Source organism: Pelodiscus sinensis, chromosome 4 (genome assembly GCF_052426305.1).
Source record: "Pelodiscus sinensis isolate ZL-2025 chromosome 4, ASM5242630v1, whole genome shotgun sequence".
NCBI lineage: Eukaryota > Metazoa > Chordata > Testudines > Trionychidae > Pelodiscus > Pelodiscus sinensis.
Genome location: NC_143055.1, coordinates 116,890,920 through 116,908,913, shown reverse-complemented (window position 1 = coordinate 116,908,913; position 17,994 = coordinate 116,890,920). Strand labels below are relative to the sequence as shown.

The following is a 17,994-nucleotide window of genomic DNA, read 5'->3' as shown; positions in this document are numbered from 1 at the left end:
CATCTCCTACTCAGAACTGTAAACCCAGATGTTCTCTTCTAGTTTGCCCTCATTTTAGCCCCATTTTAGCCCATGCATGCAAAAGCCATATCCAAATCTTGCTTCTGTTATAACATCTTTGAGATGCTGCCTTTTTCTAAAGAACTAAAATGTGTGTGCAGAAACTTCCTTACATCCTTATAATCTTCCTTACATCCACCTGATCAATTTCAGGCATCTTCTCAAAATGCTGTTACTATAATATGGGTGGTCTGTGGCTCTGTGTCATTTCCTTTTTAGACCTGCCATTGATTCAGCTTCACAAATGATACTAGTCTAAATTTCTCATTTGTTCATTTTTCCCACTTCATGTTTTCTTTCACGGGTCCACAGCCAAGGGACAACAACTCCCCAAATGCATATGTAAAGCCACTTCTGTAATCTTCAGATCCTTTCTCCAGACCTACTTCTGTCAAGAGGCCTAAGGTAAACTGACTACTGATAATGACTAGGCTGGTAGGGACTACTGATACTAGTATCTCCTGTTTGATTTACATTGCATTTAGTTTTTAATTTGATATAGTGAGCTTCTATAACTACACTGTTACCTTTGGCCACCTTCTGCAACTCCCTCCATTTTGTTACACTTCAGTGTCATGTTGTAACTTACTGTAAACTCTATGCCCATGATTGCACTAACTGCCTTGTTCTGTGTGTGTTCTTGTGGGAATTGACTTCCTCATACAATGTACTATGAGTTTGGGGCCATGATCTGATTAGTCCTCTTGGCTCTGCTGTAATACCAACAGTAGTACTAATAATCAGTGCTTATTTGTGCCAGGGATAAGCTTCAGCACCTCTAGACTTGGCAGTTCATAGCTCCAGCACTTATGGGCTAGCTGTGTCAGTTATGAAAGTTTTTTTAACAAATGTTTCAAGCCCTGGCATCTCTTTCATTACAAATTAAGCACTGGTAATGTTCTGTCACAATTTTCTTGCGAAACTATAGTCTAGAAAAAACCTCTGTTTTATTGGTGATTAGTTGGAGAGGAAGTAGTATGTTTTCTCTAGATAGATTTTTGAACCAACTTGTAGCTTAAGAAGTGTGCACAATGACCAAACAGCTGTTTGGGACTCGTGACCTGTGCTGCTACAAAGTTCTGATCCAGCTTCTAGCCAGGTCTGTGGGGTTTTGCCACTTCTTACCATGGGACCCAGAGAAGGGCTAGGTTTGTAAAGTATGTGAATTATCAGTGCTATAAAAATTATTTTAAAGATATACACACACAGAGGTGTCCTCTGGACCTACAGGACCTGAGGCATTTAAGTAACACTAATCCATTCAAAGAATACTGGATGGCTGTGTCTTCACTCGCGGCTTCTTGCGTGAGTAATATGCAAATGAGGCTAAGCGTGGAGTATTGCTGAGCCTCATTTGCATACCTAATGAGCCACCATTTTTTTTCAGAAGAGGCTCTTGCGCAAGAAGGAGCATCTACACTGCCCCTTCTTGAGCAAGAAAAACCCTCTTGCGCAATGCTGTTACACCTATTACTTTTCAAGGAAGAACGGCATTGCGCAAGAGGGTTTTTCTTGCACAAGAGCCTCTTCTGAAAAAAATGGTGGCTCATTAGGTATGCAAATGAGGCTCAGCAATATTCCACGCTTAGCCTCATTTGCATATTACTTGCGCAAGAAGCCGCGAGTGTAGACATAGCCGATGAGTTGCAGTACCAAGTTGTCTTGGAAGATGAGATAATAAGCCTAAGTTGCAAAATGTAAACTGCTTCCCCCCCATAATTAGTAACAAAATATATAACAATACTATGTCAATGTGCTGCATTTTATCAAATTCAGTTCCTCAAATGTCACATCTGAAACATTGTGATGTGTATTTACATTAGAACTTCAGCATTACACAGGAACGGAGGTTGTTTGTAGTTCTGAAATGTTGGTAACTCTGAACAAAATGTTATGGTTTGTTCTTTCAGAAGTTTACAACTGAACATGGACTTAATGCAGCTTTGAAACTTTACCATGAAGAAAACATACTGCTTTCCCTTTGCTTTTTTAGTAGTTTATGTTTAATGCAGCATTGTACTGTATTTTTGTTTTGTTTTGTTTTGGTCTGTTTCATTTAGTTTTGTTTTGCCATTCCCTGATTGTGTACTTCCAGTTTCAAATAAGGTGTGTGCTGGACTGGTCAGTTCATAATTCTGGTGTTCGTAACTCAAGTTCTATTATAAGTAGCTATGTATAGTCCTTACATTCTCCCACAGGAGACATTATAGCTACAATACAATGGTATTGGATGGGACGGTGATCAAACAATTTTCATATGGTGGGCCTGATGACTTATCTTGTGATCTGTAAAGTGGTAAAGTGTGTGCTCCCCCCATTCCCCTGTTTGGATCCTGCTCACCTACATCTAAATGTTCCTTAGTGCACATTGATATAGTCTTATTTCAAACAGAGGCTACACCAGTGCATGCTAGCAAGGGTGTCAGAGTCTGATATGCTCTGCAGACCAGATAACTGTTGTGCAGTGTGCAGACAAGCCTAAAGATTCCTGGGAATCCAGACAATGGGTGCCTCTGGCTGATGGGCCATGTTCTTGACACCCCGGTACAGAGTCTCTTTTTAATGGTAGTAATATAATTAAACTACTTTCAGCACATTGCCAATCATTTGTAAAATTTTCTTTGTTTGTAGGGTGGAGTTGATTTCTTTTGTTCCTGGGAACTCAATAGGAGAAAGGGACATTTCAGGTTAACTTGATAAAGGTAAGACATCTGTTAGTAAAGATAAATTAATAATAATTATTATAAGTTTATTATAAGTTTGTCAGTAGAAGTGGGTGATATGAGTTTAACTTTGTGCTTTTGTAGTAAGTTAAAATTAAATGTGATAACATACTGTGTAAAATTAATGGAATGTGTACCTTTACCACAAGTATCAGTCAAATCCCCTGAGATAAGAAAGTAGGTGTAGATTAACATGGTGGAGTAGATATAAATATGTTACATGATTAGTAACTTGTGGCACTTCCTGTATTCCTTTGAATTTAAAATATTGTCTTGTTCAGCTGTGGTTCTCTTCATCAAATATTTGCATAGACTGTAAGAACTCCTTAGTTAAAAATCCATGTCCTATAAGAAACATGTTCCAGTCCTTTGTGTTTGGGTGCATCGGACTATATTTTGATTCTGACTTCATACCTTCAGAATCAGCAGAGCCTTGGTAGAGCTCTTGTAATTTGCTGCTGGCCTACAACAGCCATTCATTCAAAATACTGACACTGTACTTATTTAGTCTGACTTAAAAATAGCTCCAAAATGTTTAGAGTTAAATTGCAATCTAGTAAAATGTCAATTAAGGGTAGCCAGTTGAGGAAGAGGAGGAAGGAAACTCCCACTATGGCAGTAACATGTTTTTTCAGTCTTTAGCATTGTAACCTACTGGAAGGCCATAAATTCAAGCGTTATTTTAGTGCAGAGGAGAGAGTTGTTGATAGTACCTTGATAAAAATGCAGATTACTACGAATACAACTAATATGGCTCAAATCTAGATTCATTCAGGCAGAATTCATGTTGAACTACATGACAGTTTTGCCGAAGTCAGTTAATTGAGCCCATAGCATGTATTTGGCTAGAGTATATGATGTGATTATTTACTGATAAATTCTAGTACCTAATTTACTAACTGTATTTGGTACCTAGTGTAACAAATAATTTGTACGTGTCTAATGGGCAGGATTCAGTTACACCATTTAATGCACAGTGGGAGAAATATTTGAGAGGTTGCAGCATACTTTCCCATGTGCATTCAGTTTGCTTGTTTAGGTGTAAAGCAATGCTCCTGCTTGCTTGTATTCCCTTTGAAGCATTATGTGCCCCATGGGATGCATACAGAGAGAGTAGTTCTTATGTCTTAGGGAGAGCATTTACAGTAAGCACCTCTTGACTACTTCTGTGTCTTTAAAAAATGACGTTAAATGGAGAAAAATTGAAACCATAAATAAACTTCACAGGCTTAAACTTGGTTTTATGTCCAGCATTTCTGTCAGCCTATTAAGACTATCTTTAGAGGAAACAATTGAATTGACATTTTTGGAAGGACCAAGACACTTATGGGGAAGTTAAGTAATCCCTCAAATAGACCTATAAAGAACAATAATGCCATAATCACTAAATTGCACTCCAGTACTGTGGATATACAATTATTTCTTTTGCTAATAAAAAAAACACAAAAAATATAGTGTTATATTTTTTCATTTTTTTGTATTTGCCATCTCTACAAGAAGATGCTGACTAAACAATCTTCAACTCTAATTGTTCACTGCATTTTGAATAAGGATTATATACATTTGTTTCATGAATTATTCATAGTATTGTTCTTTTGTAATCTCTAGAATATTATGTAGTCAATGAAGAATCAAACTAGTCAGTTGTGCTTTTGTTGATTTTATTTATCTCAAATGTAAAGAAATGTAATCACTGTTGCCAAATCTTACACTACATAATCCTGGCTCATTATTTATGTCATTTGGATATCTATTTACTGAATCCTGAATTGGGATAAATTGGCATAATTCACAGACTTCAATGCCAGCCAGCTGATTGAGAGAGAAGACTTATATAAGCATCTAAGTAGCACATTTGATCCTTTCTGGTAGCAATCATTTTTACAATGGCAGTGACAGCAGCTGCAGGATTGGGGAGATTTCCCAGAAAAAAGTCATTTTAAAAAACACTGCTTGTAAAAATTAATGTAACATTCTAGATACCATTAAATAATGGAGAACAACCACAGACTTTCAATGCAAAAGCAGTATTCTGCTCTTAGTTAATAAACTTCCACTTGTGATCGCCCAGTATTAACTTCCTCTTCCCTGACTGTCCTTTAAATCAAAAACTTTTGGGGAAAGGGACAGTCTCTATATCAGGAGTAGGCAATACTTTTTGGTGGGGAGCCACTCCAAGAATTTGGTAAGTTGTCAAAGGCCGCACTCTTAATGGAGTCGGGGAAGGGGAGTCCGGGGTCTGGGGTTTGGGATGGAGGTTGGATTCAGAAGGGAGTTTGGGGTGAGGGATTGGTGTGCAGGAGGGGTGTGGGAACTGGAAGGAAGTTTGGGTAAAAGAGGGTGTTGTGATCTGGGGAGGGGACTGGAGCGCAAGAGGGGGTGCAGGGTTCAGAAGGGAATATGGGTGCAAGGTAGGATTCTGACCTGGAGGATGGATGTAGGAAATGGTGCAGGGGTTTAGGTTGTGACCTTGGGCAAGATATTGCAGTGCAGGGTCTGGGTGGGGATATGGGTGCAGGAGAAGATTCTGACCGGGGTGCGGGGGAGGAGTGCAGGAAGGTGTGCAGAGTCTGGGAGGAAATTCTGACCTGGGACAGAAATGCAGAATTTGGATTGTAACTGGCGGTAGTGGATTGGGTGCAAGGCCTAGGAGGTGGTTGTGATCTGGAGAAGATGTCTAGAAGAAGGATGCAGGGTTTGGGAAGGCGTATGGGTGCAGAAGGTTTGGGTTATGTGGAGCAGGATTAAGGAAACGGGGCAGAGGGTTGGAGGGGAAGGAGGGGCTGGGTTGCCAGAGGAAGGCTCTGGTGAGGAGGTGCTTAACGGGGTGGCTCCTGAGCAGAAGACTATCAGGTCCCTGCCTTCCATGCCCCCACATGTGCATATGTTTTGCTCAGCCTTGCTCTATATTAATGTCATTTGCAGCATAGAATTCATGACTGGAGCTTAATAATAATTGAGTAGAAAGATGTCAGAAACCAAACAGTATCCCCAGTTTCATCAAAGAAATTGTAATGTTTTTAGAAACAAAATAAAACACGCAGTCTATTACAAAGAAGCAAGGCAAAGGATGAAGTTTTCCCAAAATATGGACAGCGCTGCACATCCATTTAGTACAACTAACATGCTTGTTTTTTTTGGGAAGACTAACTTCACAGGATATTTGATATTTTTTCAACTCTTTTTTAAATGTTAGCTCTAGATGAGTGATCGTTCAAGCCCACAAAACAAATATTGGCTCCAATTTAAGTTTTACTGTGTATCGCTGTTTAAATAATAGATTTAAAATATGAGTGCCATTTGATTTTTATTTACTGGAGTTGGGTTTGAAGACAGCATATTAAAAGAAAATTTTCTGATACAGGCAATGCTTTCTGACTTAAGAGCTTCATGTGGCAGTTAGAATCCAGCAGTTCACTAATATCATTACAATTACCATAACTTGAACTTGAAAATGTGAATCTTATGACTAAAATACAAGCAGTTTTCTCTCATATGTCCAAGAGCTACTTGATACAGGAGGGTTCTTTACTCTCCAAACATATCCTTTATGCTGTTTATTACTCTCTGATCATCTGGGCTAATCTGTGCTGGCTTTCATGTGAGAGCCTCTTTCCTACACTGTTTAACACCAGTGGCATCTGGTACCAAACAGTCATATGCCAATTGAAGATTAGTGCCGTGGAGAGAAATTTTGCCCCCAAACACATCTCCTAAAATGATGTTGAGTACAGGAACTTACACATGCAGGAAATTTTTAGACAATGTTACGGGCAGGATTTTGCTCCTTTGTACAATTCAGATGGTGCATATAGTGGTTCTGTATTTTTAAATAAGTTTATTAACTTAAAAGGTCTTAATTTTAAGTGAATGGATAAAATATGCCCATTGGGATGGATTATAATAGTGTATGAGAATCAACATTTTCTTGTGTTAAAACATCAGCAGTGAAAGACACACAGAAACAATTGGAGAGGGATGAACATGTTTGTTAATTGGCAGTGAAAGGATCCCACCTAACAGATTAGCAATTATTCCACCAAACTCTTGAAAGCCCCTGTGGGGAGCGTACTACACTACAGGTGGGAGTAAGCCTCCTGCCCCCGATAGACTTGCACAGGGCTCAAGCTACAAGCTGAAAATAGTAGTGTGGATTTTGCAGCTCCGGTTCTGAAACCTATCTGACCTGCAGGGCTTGAGACCCTAAGCTCAACCTTAGGTCTCGATGTCCACATAGCTATTTTTAGCACACTAGTTTGAGCCCTGGTAGTGTGGGTCTGTCTCTCTGGGATGAGTGGTCCTCTCCTAGCTGCTGTGTAAAATACCCCAAGTCATTTTATAACAAGCTTCCTGTATATAGCACTCTCCAAGTTACAAATATCCGACTTATGAACATCCTCACTTACAAACAAAAGTTCACCTGCAGCCTCAGGCAGGGTCCTCTTTAGGATTTATTAAACTAGGGCCCATGTGCCCAATGGCAGCCCAGGAGGATGACAATTTTGTTTTAGAGATTTGATTTTATAATCTTCGGCAAGAGACTAATGAAATATTTTTAAAGCAAGTTTTAAACCAAGATCTGGTCTACTAACACAGTAAATTCAGAAATGGGCAGTACATACCTGGAGTTGGCAAATGCATGTTAAATGGCTTCATTATTACTTGAATGGCTCTTTCACAGGTTCTATGTTCTGCTAATGGATCTGGCAGGCTTTTTCACTTCTAAGTTAACTAGATCCTCTCCGGAGGAAGCAAAGCCACAGAACAGGGGTAATAAAAGGTGGGTGACATTAAGACCTAGCAGTGCCTCAAATTTTTGATGCCCTATGCAGCTGTGTATTCTGTATGTGGGTAAGGAGAAGGTTCTCAGTGGAGCAGGCAAGAGGTAAAGGTGGCGGCGAGCGGGACAACTGCTGGCTGGACTCTGGAGGAGCAGGGGGTAGTTGCACAGCCAGTGGCTTGAGAAAAGTGGCCCTTTGAAGGAGAATCTGCTGCTTCTTTCCAGCTGCTGGCTGCCTGGCCACCCTCTGCCCTCCTATAGTCCCCTGGCCTGTGCTTGCACCGCTCACTGCCTCCTGGTAGGTGGAGGCTGACCAGCCCACAAGGGTCGTGGTAGCTGGAGGATGGAACTGGACACAGGAGCCAGCGCAAAATCCCTTCAGATTCTCCAGCATTTCCTCAGCCTCCTCTCATTAAACCTGCCTTTTCTCAAGCATCAGCATTCAAAGGTTTTTTTTTTTAAAAAAAAATCTTTATATTAGTTTTAGGGTTACCAGATGGCTTAACCAAAAATACGCCCCCCCCCCCAAAAAAAAAACCCCACCAGGAAAAAAATTCTGGTGGGGGGGGGAGGGGGAGACCAAAGTTGTTGAGCCCCCCCCCCCCCCAAAAAAAAGGACCCTGACAGCAGTAAAGCGCAAAAAAACCCAACAACCCAGCATGGCGCCTTTAAGAAGTGGGGGGAGGCCTAGAGGCTCTTCAGTATAAAGATTAATTAAGGCTAAATAAGGTTAAATAAGCCCTTGCCAGCTCCACTCTCAGGGAGGAGGCTTCCCTGCTGCAGAGAAACTACCTCCCCAAGAGTGGGGCCTGCAGTGGAAGTTTCACTGCAGGCTCTGCAGCTTTGATTCCACGGAGCCAGCTTGTAACCTGTGGTGAGGGTCCAGGCCAGGCCTGCCACTGGCTCGAGCAGCCCTTTCCCACAGTGGGCCCCATTGGGGCTAGAGCAGTCTCCTTTGCGGGGCGGGTGAGGAGCTGCTCCAGCCCCTGTGGTTAATCAGAACCAGAAAGCATTACCACCATTTAGGGTGGTACATACTGGTTGGCCTGTTAAACTTTCACATCCGTAGTATGGAGTGGAAAAAAGAGAAAAGAAACATAAGATTAGTATGAGTTGCTCTGCAGAGGAGTAGTGCAGAGTAGCAGTACTTTGCTAGCTATAAGACCCAAAAAGAACACAGTTGAATACTCCTGCGTTTAATCAGTCACCGTTATTTGTTTCACATAAGTTCATTTAGTTGTCACAAAAGTATGAAAATGAAACTTCCATTATTGTGCCTTGACAGCAGTGATAACAAAATTGGGGTTTATAATATTTAATGGACGGTATGCACTTTCATGGTTGGAATAAGTGTAAATTGGGTACCACATATGCTTTTCTTTTTAAAATGTTTATTTTCCACCTGTTGGAGTAGTGAATAACTTTGGAAGTGTATGTGACATATCATCTATATGGATAGTAAATTAATTCATCCAGACTAGTAATACTATTGTACTAAAAAGAAGCATAAGCCACTCATCTCAACTGAAGTTTTGCATTAGAGTTTATGCAGGAACTGGTACAGCCTGGGGGAGGAGCAGAGAAGGGGACATTAGCTAGAGAAGGAGTAGCTGCAAATTGTCAGCTCAATTTATCAAATTGCTCAGTTTTAGTATAGTATGTCTACCTCAATGGGCAGGTTTTCACCAATATTTTTGTTAGTAACTTGCAAGCAAGTTAATTTTTTATGTTTTCACTTAGTGATCAAATTCCCATGAACTTAAATGGTATAGAACACTATTTGGTTCCTCAACTCAGTAGTGACAATTGTGGTGTGTGGAGGGAGGGAGGAGAGAGAAGGGGGATATAATGGGATTTGCTCACCACTCTACCACCTGCTGGTTATTTCAGGGCCACCTCCTACCAGCACCCTCTTTGCCCTTGTGTCAGAGGTTCAGTCTGTAAACTCTGGCAGCCAGCCAGGATCTGTCTCTTACTCTTACTCCCTCTGCCCCTGTTGGCAGCACTGCTCTAGAGTATGTCCAGAGTACTGGCAGTTCTCTCAGCCTTCCAGAGACACAGTTCTTCCTTCATAAGAATATAAGAATGGCCATACTGGGTCAGACCAAAGGTCCATCTAGCCCAGTATCCTGTCTGCTGACAGTGGCCAATACCAGTTGCCCCAGAGGGAGGGGACACAACAGGTAATCCTCACATGATCTCTCTCCTGTCACCTACCTCTGAAGAAACAGAGGCTAGGGACACCATTCCTACCCATCCTGGCTAATAAATTCATGGAGGTTAGGTCCATCAATGGCTATCTAGCTTCTTGGGCTTCCTGCGGAGAACTGCCATTTTCTTCTTTGAGTGATGTCCCTGTGGTGCTCCGCTGTAGGTGTCAGTTCGTCCCATCACCACAGATCGGCGTTTTTCACAGCAGTAGCCAGTTGGATTGCACATGCCCACTAGGTGCCTCATGCCATTCACGCCTGTTGTTTTCTGTGCGTGTCCAAACCTCTCCTTAGTTCCTTCATTGCCACCCTTGGCTGCAGATGGAACTTCGAGCTGCTCTCCTCAGAGAGCTACCTCAGAAATTTAACTGCATCAGTCAGTCCTTTTTCTCCTTAGTTAACATTTTCAGCCCTTTTAACGTTACTCCTACAATATCTTTTTTTCATCTCTTTTTAAAAAAAAAATGAGGGAGAAGGGGCAGAAAGCAAGCCCGAATGCTGCCAAGACCCAGCCACCAGTGGCCTTATAAAAAAAAACAAACAAACAATGCAATATTCAAATCTAAAACTAATAATAATAATACGATGAACTATGCCCTCTCCATGAGCTTCAAGAAATGTGACACATGCCGAGAGGCCACGCAAGCCTCCGATGGACACTTCTCATGCATTTGCTGCCCTGGCGAGGAACATAGAAATGTGCTCACTGCAGCAAGCTAACAGCCCGGGCTTGCAGAGATAGGAAGATGAGGCTCTGCATGCTCTTTGACGATGCTCTTCACTGTTCGTCCTGAGCCACCCTGAGCAGAGAAACAGCACGCAAGTTCACCAGCACCCAAACCAGTGTTGAAGAAAAGACTTCCCTCACCAGGTCTCTTCTGCCATTGACATCAAACTGTATTAGCTCTGGCAATGAACCGGTCATAGCTGGCAAACCAAAACAGTTGAACTGTAGGACCATGGCGAAACTACAGCAGCACGGGCACCAACATCAGCACCGACATCCTCAGCACCCAGCAAAAAGAAGGATACCAACAAGCCCTCATCAACGGCACCAGTGACACCAACTACTTAACCAGTGCCAACAAAGGTTCAGGCAAAGTCAAAGCATGCCTGTCCCCCCCAAGCCCAGAACCAACTTTTTTGTTGGCACTGCGATCAACATCACAGGTGCTATGTTCACTGGCCCCCAGGCAAAGTCTGCTGCACTCTTGTAATATTTGTCATCATATGTCCCCAACTAGAACTTCAAGGCAGTTTTCCTCATCTCCTCCCCCATCCTCCAGGGGTTCGATTTGTTCTCAATTATCACCGTTGCTGTCGGTCTGAAGTATTTCTCATGAATGGAACAGTGTCTTCTCCTCTAGGCATTCTTCTCCAACCAGGTCGTATCATGATAGGTGCAGGCACTCTTGTTCCTATCACTATCTGCCAACTTGGAGGACCAAATGGAAGTGAACCCTCCAGGCCATTACCATCACTGGTCCCCATGTTGCAGGTGTTCCGCTCCTTGCCACTATTCGAGTGCTTCCTGTATGCCACCTTCCAGGCTACTGCCTCCCTCTCAGCAATCACACACTTAACCAGTACCACCTCAGCGAGACATAGAAGAGGGCCAGATTACAGATGAGGAGGACATTCAGCAGCCAGGCACCTCCCCTACATACAAATCTTCCTCCTCACCAAACAAGGCAGTCGTACCAGAGGATATTTCCCCTGTCGATGACATCAAACAATTTCAAGAGATTCTCAAGAGGGTGGCTACGACCCAGAAAATGAAAGTCACAGAGGCTGCTGGCAAGTAGAATCGATTATTTAAGAATCTTCAACAACCCAAAGGGAAAAGATAGCACTTCCTATTGATGGAACCCGTCATGGAATCCACTGATGAAATATGGCCTCTGCACTCCCCACCAATAAGCGAATGGACAAGAAATATTTTGTCCCTCCTAAGGGCCTGCACTTTACTTACCCTGGTGGTTGATGCTCCACAACAATGATCTAAGCTTCCACAATACAAGAAAATCCCACAGGATAATGAATCAAAACACATGGACATATTTGGAAGCAATGTTTATTCCTCGTCCATGTTGCTTCTTTGTATTGAAAACTATGCCGCCCTTCTTTCAAATCACGACTTTGATAACAATTCCTGTTTAACTGAGTTGATGGAACATCTTCCAGACAACAAGAGGCCTGTACTCAAGTCTGTAGTGCAATAAAGATATACACAATTGCCTGCAGATTCCTCCAAATATCATTGGATGTCACGGAGACTGTGGCAAAGTTTATGGCTACGTTGGTTGTTATGCATTGAGCCTCCTGACTTTAAACTGCTGGGGTTCCTAAATAACTACAAGGAAAGGTGGAGAACCTACCTGTCAATAAAGAAAAATTGTTTGCCTCCAAAACAGATGAGGTTCTTCATTCCAGTAAGGACTCTCGGACCACTCTAAGAACATTGGGGATGTATACCCCGCCTACAGATATAAATGATACACATCTTTCCTTCCATATTAACGGCAACGAGATGTCACATATTCGAGAAGTCTCAACAGATCCTTTGATCAGAAGGTCCTCTCCAGGCCAAGAATACAAAGGAATAGGCAACAAAACAACTGTGCTTTCTGCTCCCCACAATAACAAGCAGCAGGCTTGAAATCCTGGTTGGGCCATGCACGACCTCTTTCACAACCATCTTCAGAATCGCTCTCCTACTTTCCATCATTGCTTATACTCCTTTTATCATCAGTGGGCTTCCATCACAATTGCTGAATGGGTTTTAGAAATAATCAAAGCTGGTTACTCCATCCCATTTCTTTCGCTTTCTCCACCTTCCCAACCTCTCCCATCCATCTTCAGAGACCCCTCTCAGGACGACCTTCTGCATCAAGAGATTTATCATCACTGGGCCATTGGAGCCATCAATAGAGTGCCCGACCAATTCAGAGGCAAGGGGTTCTACTCCAGTTACTTCCTTACAGAGAAATGAACTGAAGGATGGAGACCTAGCTTAGACTTACGAAAGCTCAACAGATATCTCAGAAAGCAGTGATGCAAGATGGTCACGTTAACAACCATTATTCCAGCACTGGATGAAGGAGACTGGTTTGCAGCCCTTGACCCACTGGTCCAGCTTATAACTCGCAACTGCTACAATGAAGCACCTACAGTGACGCACCCATGGAGATATCACTTGAAGAAGAAAGTGAAGTTATTCACCTAGTGTAGTAATGACAGTTCTTTGAGATGTGTGTCCCTGTGGGTGCTCCACTACCCATCCTACTTCCCCTCTTTCTTCAGAGGTGTTTCTCTATTTTCTCTCTATCTAGATACTTGGGCATGCGCGAGGAACTGAGGAAGACCATGTGTGCAAAACAGGTGCGAACGGCACAAGGCGCCTAGTGCACGTGTCATCCAACCGGTTACTGCTGTGCAAAAACTCCAATCTGCGGTGCCAGGGAGACCTGACACCAGTGGAGCATCCACGGCAACACATGTCTCGAAGAACCGTCATTACTGCACAAGGTGAGTAACTTCCCTTTCTGCCTTGCAGCACCCATTGTATATGGGCCTTCTTGGCCCTGACTGGCTGTTCCTTTCATCCCTTCTCTGACTGGCTCCAGCACAGATTCCTTAAGGATTTTTTTAATCCCCTTTCCACCAGTAAGGGACAGCTGCCATATCACAGGGAGTTGGCGGCTTGAGGAGGAGAGGTTGAAGGAAGATAGCGAACTATCAGAAAGATGCTAGAAGAATGCAAGCTAGCAACTGAGAAGAATGTATGGAAGATCTGGAATAAGAGAGAGAGGAGAAATAAGATTTCAATTGATTGAGACTTTTTTTATTGGACTTTGGCATGGTAGTATTATAATACTGTCTTTCTCAAATATTCCTTTATATTGGGATAATTTATCACTGGCATTCCTTGGAACTTATCTTGGAATATAACTGCTTTACCACAAATACCTGATGTGCCACGTCAAGGTGCCACAGCATAATCAGAGTGATAGTGTGGTGATTTTGCTTCTTGAAAGACATAATTTAGAATTAGGTTAATTGAAGTCAGGAGGATTGAAGCACATACTTTTAAAGTTAAGCACATGCTTTTCTGAATAGCTGTATCTACTTGAGCAAGGCTTGTATACTTATACTTGTGGAGATGCTTGCTTGAACTGGAATCTTTAAATACTGATAACCCTATGTCATAGACTTGAAACATTGTGGTGTCCTAGATAACCAAAATTCTTGTGTGTGTGTTGTTGCTTAGGTGTATGGGTAGAATATTTTAACTTATGAAATTAAGACTTGGCCTGTGAGTCAAGATTTTATATTGTAATTATTACTGATTCATATTTTTTCATGTAACTATTTATATAATATGTAGTTTGTTGTTCTGATGAATAAATAAAGGACTCTCAGGAGACTGAAAAATGGGAATATTTGTTTATGAAATTGAGACAAAAGCCAAGGATTCCTTAAAAAAAATCTTTAAAAAATAACGAATAGCCTTGCAGCACCTTAGGGTATGTCTAGACTACATGCCTCTGTCACCAGCGGAATGTAAATTAGACTACCCGACATAGTCAGTGAAGCTGGGATTTAAATATCCTCAGCTTAATTAAAATAAAAATGGCTGCCGTGCTGTGCTGGCTCAGCTGATCATCGGCACAGCGCGGCAGTCAAGACGCAGATCGGTCGACAGGGAACGCCTTTGTCAACCGTTCCCTTATGCCTCATGAATCAAGGTTTACAGGAGCAGTTTACAGGAGCAGTCGACAAAGGCTTCCCCTGTCAACCGATCCGCGTCTTGACTGTCACGGTGGGCTGACGATCAGCTCAGATGGCACAGCGTGGCGGTCATTTTTATTTTAATGAAGCCGGGGATATTTAAATCCCAGCTTCACTGACTATGTCGGGTAGTCTAATTTACATGCCTCTGGCGACAGAGGCGTGTAGTCTAGACATACCCTTAGAGACTAACAACATTTGTAGATGGTATCATGAGCTTTCATGGGCACAACCCACTTCTTCAGATTAATTGGGTAAAGCCTTCCTTAGACGACATATTGTTGGATTGAGAAAATCAGAGTCTCATGTACATGAGCCAACCCATGGTTAACCATTCGGATTTTTATTTCAACTGGGGGCTCACTATGGTATTTTGTTGTTTTAAACTCCACAAGTTAATTAAAATCAGTTAATTTTATAATTCTTCTCCAGCAGACATTAAAGTCTCAAACATATTTATTTTCTTAAGACACAATTGTTCAAATAAGTGCAGAGAAACAAGTAATTTGAGCAATAGGATTTGATGCCCTTGTGAAACACAGATGTTTGAAAATGTAGCTACAGCTGTTTAAAAGGCATTCAAAGTGTTCTGAGTAATATAATCTCTCTCTATCTTTGTGGTAATGGCACCCTTTAAAATTAAGGGTAAGCAATTATATACTTGTATGTATGTTGATTTTAGTTTAAATTCCAGGAACAAATTAATTATTCAGAAGTAATGACTCAAGAACAAAGTTATGTCTTTTTTTCAGGATACTAATTACCATTATGAGAGTGGTGAAGGAAGCTAAACCTGACCTGTACCCACAAATGGATTTAAAAAACATCTGTAATGGTGATATCAAACCAACCCAAAAAGGACTCCTGTAAATAATCAAGCTTTCATTGTAATGAACAAATTCATTATAAAATGAATGACTAATGCCCGTGCTCTTTAAGTCATTTTGGAGTAATTTCAGAAGGAATTTATTTATGATAGTGAGAAATATTAAATGATCAGTAGCTTTTATAAAGTGCACCTGAAGCTTATTACTGTTTTGGGAAAATAATAGTAACCATGCAACTCATAGCACTCAAAATACTCTGTTTTCTGAGAGGTTTAAGCATCTATTGAACAATTAATGTTTATTTAGTATATTAGAGGTTTTTATGTGGAAAAGACTAGCTAAGTTTTATCTTGGATGTAAGTGGCATTCAAAAGTAAGTTTTAACATGCTTTATTTCTTAAATATTTCAAAGGTGTTTTTTTAAATAGACCTGCATTTACCTTATTACAATCATCTGTGTTTTTTCTCTTGTGACAAGCATCAGTTTGTAAAAATGGGATCCTCATACAGTTTATTTGGTGTAGCTATCAAAGTGTTCTATTAGTTAGATGATGTTTTATTTTTCCTTCCTGTGTCAGACTTTACAGTGTTAATCTACTACAGGTAGTGGTCCGGCACCCTTGAGACCTGACTGGTCCTGGATGAGGGATTTTGCTGCACCAGGGGTTATCATTTCTAGCCCCTCGGCTGCCAGCCCCCTCCTGCCCTGGCCTAACTACTTCCTTCTCAGCTGGCTCTCCCCCTCGTTGGCTCCACTGCCTTATCGGCCTCCGCTGCCCAATCAGGCAGCCCTGACACCTCCATTCACCGGGCTGTCAGTGCTGCGCTGTGGAGCCCCGCTGCCTCTGCACACTTGAGTTCTCACTGCAGAACCTGGCTCCTACTGCTGCTCCAGGCAGCCCTGCAGTCTCTGTACTGAGTTCCTGCTGCAGTGGTTGGGGCTCCCACAGCCCTGCCGGGAAGCCCTGCTGCCACTCATCAGGTTCCTGCAGCCCTGCCTTCCTGCAGCGCTCCCAGGTACTAGCCCTCCAGTGGGACTCTTTGGTCCTGGAACATCTGTGGTCCTGCCAGACCACGGATGTTGCTGGACTGGAGACTTCAGGTTAAGTGAATTTCAATTTGTAGTCTTTTTTTTTTTTTTAACTTTTTTTGCTTTTTCCTCTTTTAAAATTAGACTTGAATGTTGCCTATGCTATCATAGGTTACAATTACAATGATTATTATTGGGATTTTCAAAGAGGCTTATGGGGTCTGCATATCTACAGCCTGATGAAAGTTAATAGGAATTGGATTCTTGACAGCAGTAGGCCCATTTGAAAAGTTTGGCCCCCCCTATTAAAGCAAATTAGTGAAAATGGCTTCTAGTAATACAACATGAATCTTAACAAAACATGTAGCAAGAGGTTGTGGGTAATATTTTCAGGCTGTTTCTTGCCTGTAATATGACAATGAAATTTTTAAATAACTTCTAGTATATAAGTGGGTATGAAGATTGCAGAAATCAGATATTGGAATGGAAAATTGGAGTTTAAATTAGTATTTTAAATTTGAATCTTTCTCTTTCCTAAGCAAACTGCCATTGGCTCATGTAAAAAGGCATGATTCTCAGGTCCTAAGAAATAAGTGGCTATATTCTGACTTTTAAAATGAGTGCTAGCCAATTTTCTTCAGATTATCTGGTCACAGGTTCCATAAAACGTGTCCCTGGTGCAGCTTCATTGAAAAGCGCTGCTTACCTAGTAGACACAGTGAGGCTTGGGCAGAAGCCCCTTTCTGAGGACTTAAGTGGACTTTTTTGAGGACTTACTGGATATATAGCGCTTGGTGCTGATGAGTTTGTAAAGACAAGCTGTACTGATTTGTGTTGCTGTTTTTCTTACTATTTTGAGTGATAGTGGTGTCCTGTGTGTATTTATTGCAGTCTCACTTTCTGAAAGGTTCTGCTTTTAATTTCTGCAGCAACACGTACAAAGCAATATATACCAACAGTGTCAGTTTTCTGACTTTAGATATGTTCCATTGGTTAGACAAGCTTAACACTACAGGTGTTTTTTTAATCAGACATCAAATTGTTTGAGTTTCTTTATCTTCAGCATTTCACTTAAAACATGGTTGTAAAGGTTTAACCGCTTTTCAAGTTCTTGTTTTCTTTCTTAGCATTTTTTTAAAGATCAGCTTTAGTACTTTTAAGAAATTTTATTTCAGACCTTTCCCTGAAGCTTGGGGTTTGCAATCTTATCTCAGTATGAAGTTTTATGCCACTGAGTAATCTGTTTTTGTAATAACCAATTAAACTCAGAAGTTAGACTTGAATACTAGGAGCACTGAGTTAAACAAACAGGAATTAATGTTTAATTTTTACCCTGTCTTGAGTTTTTATATGAAAAGCAGATGTAATATATGTTTCTCATCATTTGGATTTTAGTGACTTTTCAACTGTAACTAGCATTTAAATAATTAGAAATTTGTCATAATCATTCCCAAACAAATAACAAATGTAAGGACAATACTGTATTACAGTACCCATAAACTGAAGCCATTGTGTCATTTACTAAACCTAAATAACATATGTAATATTATTTCCTGCCTAAAAATGAGTTAGT

General features: G+C 41.3%; 1 protein-coding gene across 7 annotated transcripts in view; it reads left to right on the top strand.

The window, feature by feature from the left end:
• The window catches only part of BMPR1B (bone morphogenetic protein receptor type 1B), a 362,086-nt gene that overhangs the window by 57,533 nt on the left and 286,559 nt on the right, over positions 1-17,994 (top strand). For all 7 annotated transcript variants that reach the window (XR_012904029.2, XM_075929627.2, XM_075929626.2 and 4 more), the window contains one exon: positions 2,692-2,762. The gene's annotated coding sequence lies outside the window, so the exon portion shown is untranslated. The remainder of the gene's footprint in view (positions 1-2,691; positions 2,763-17,994) is intronic.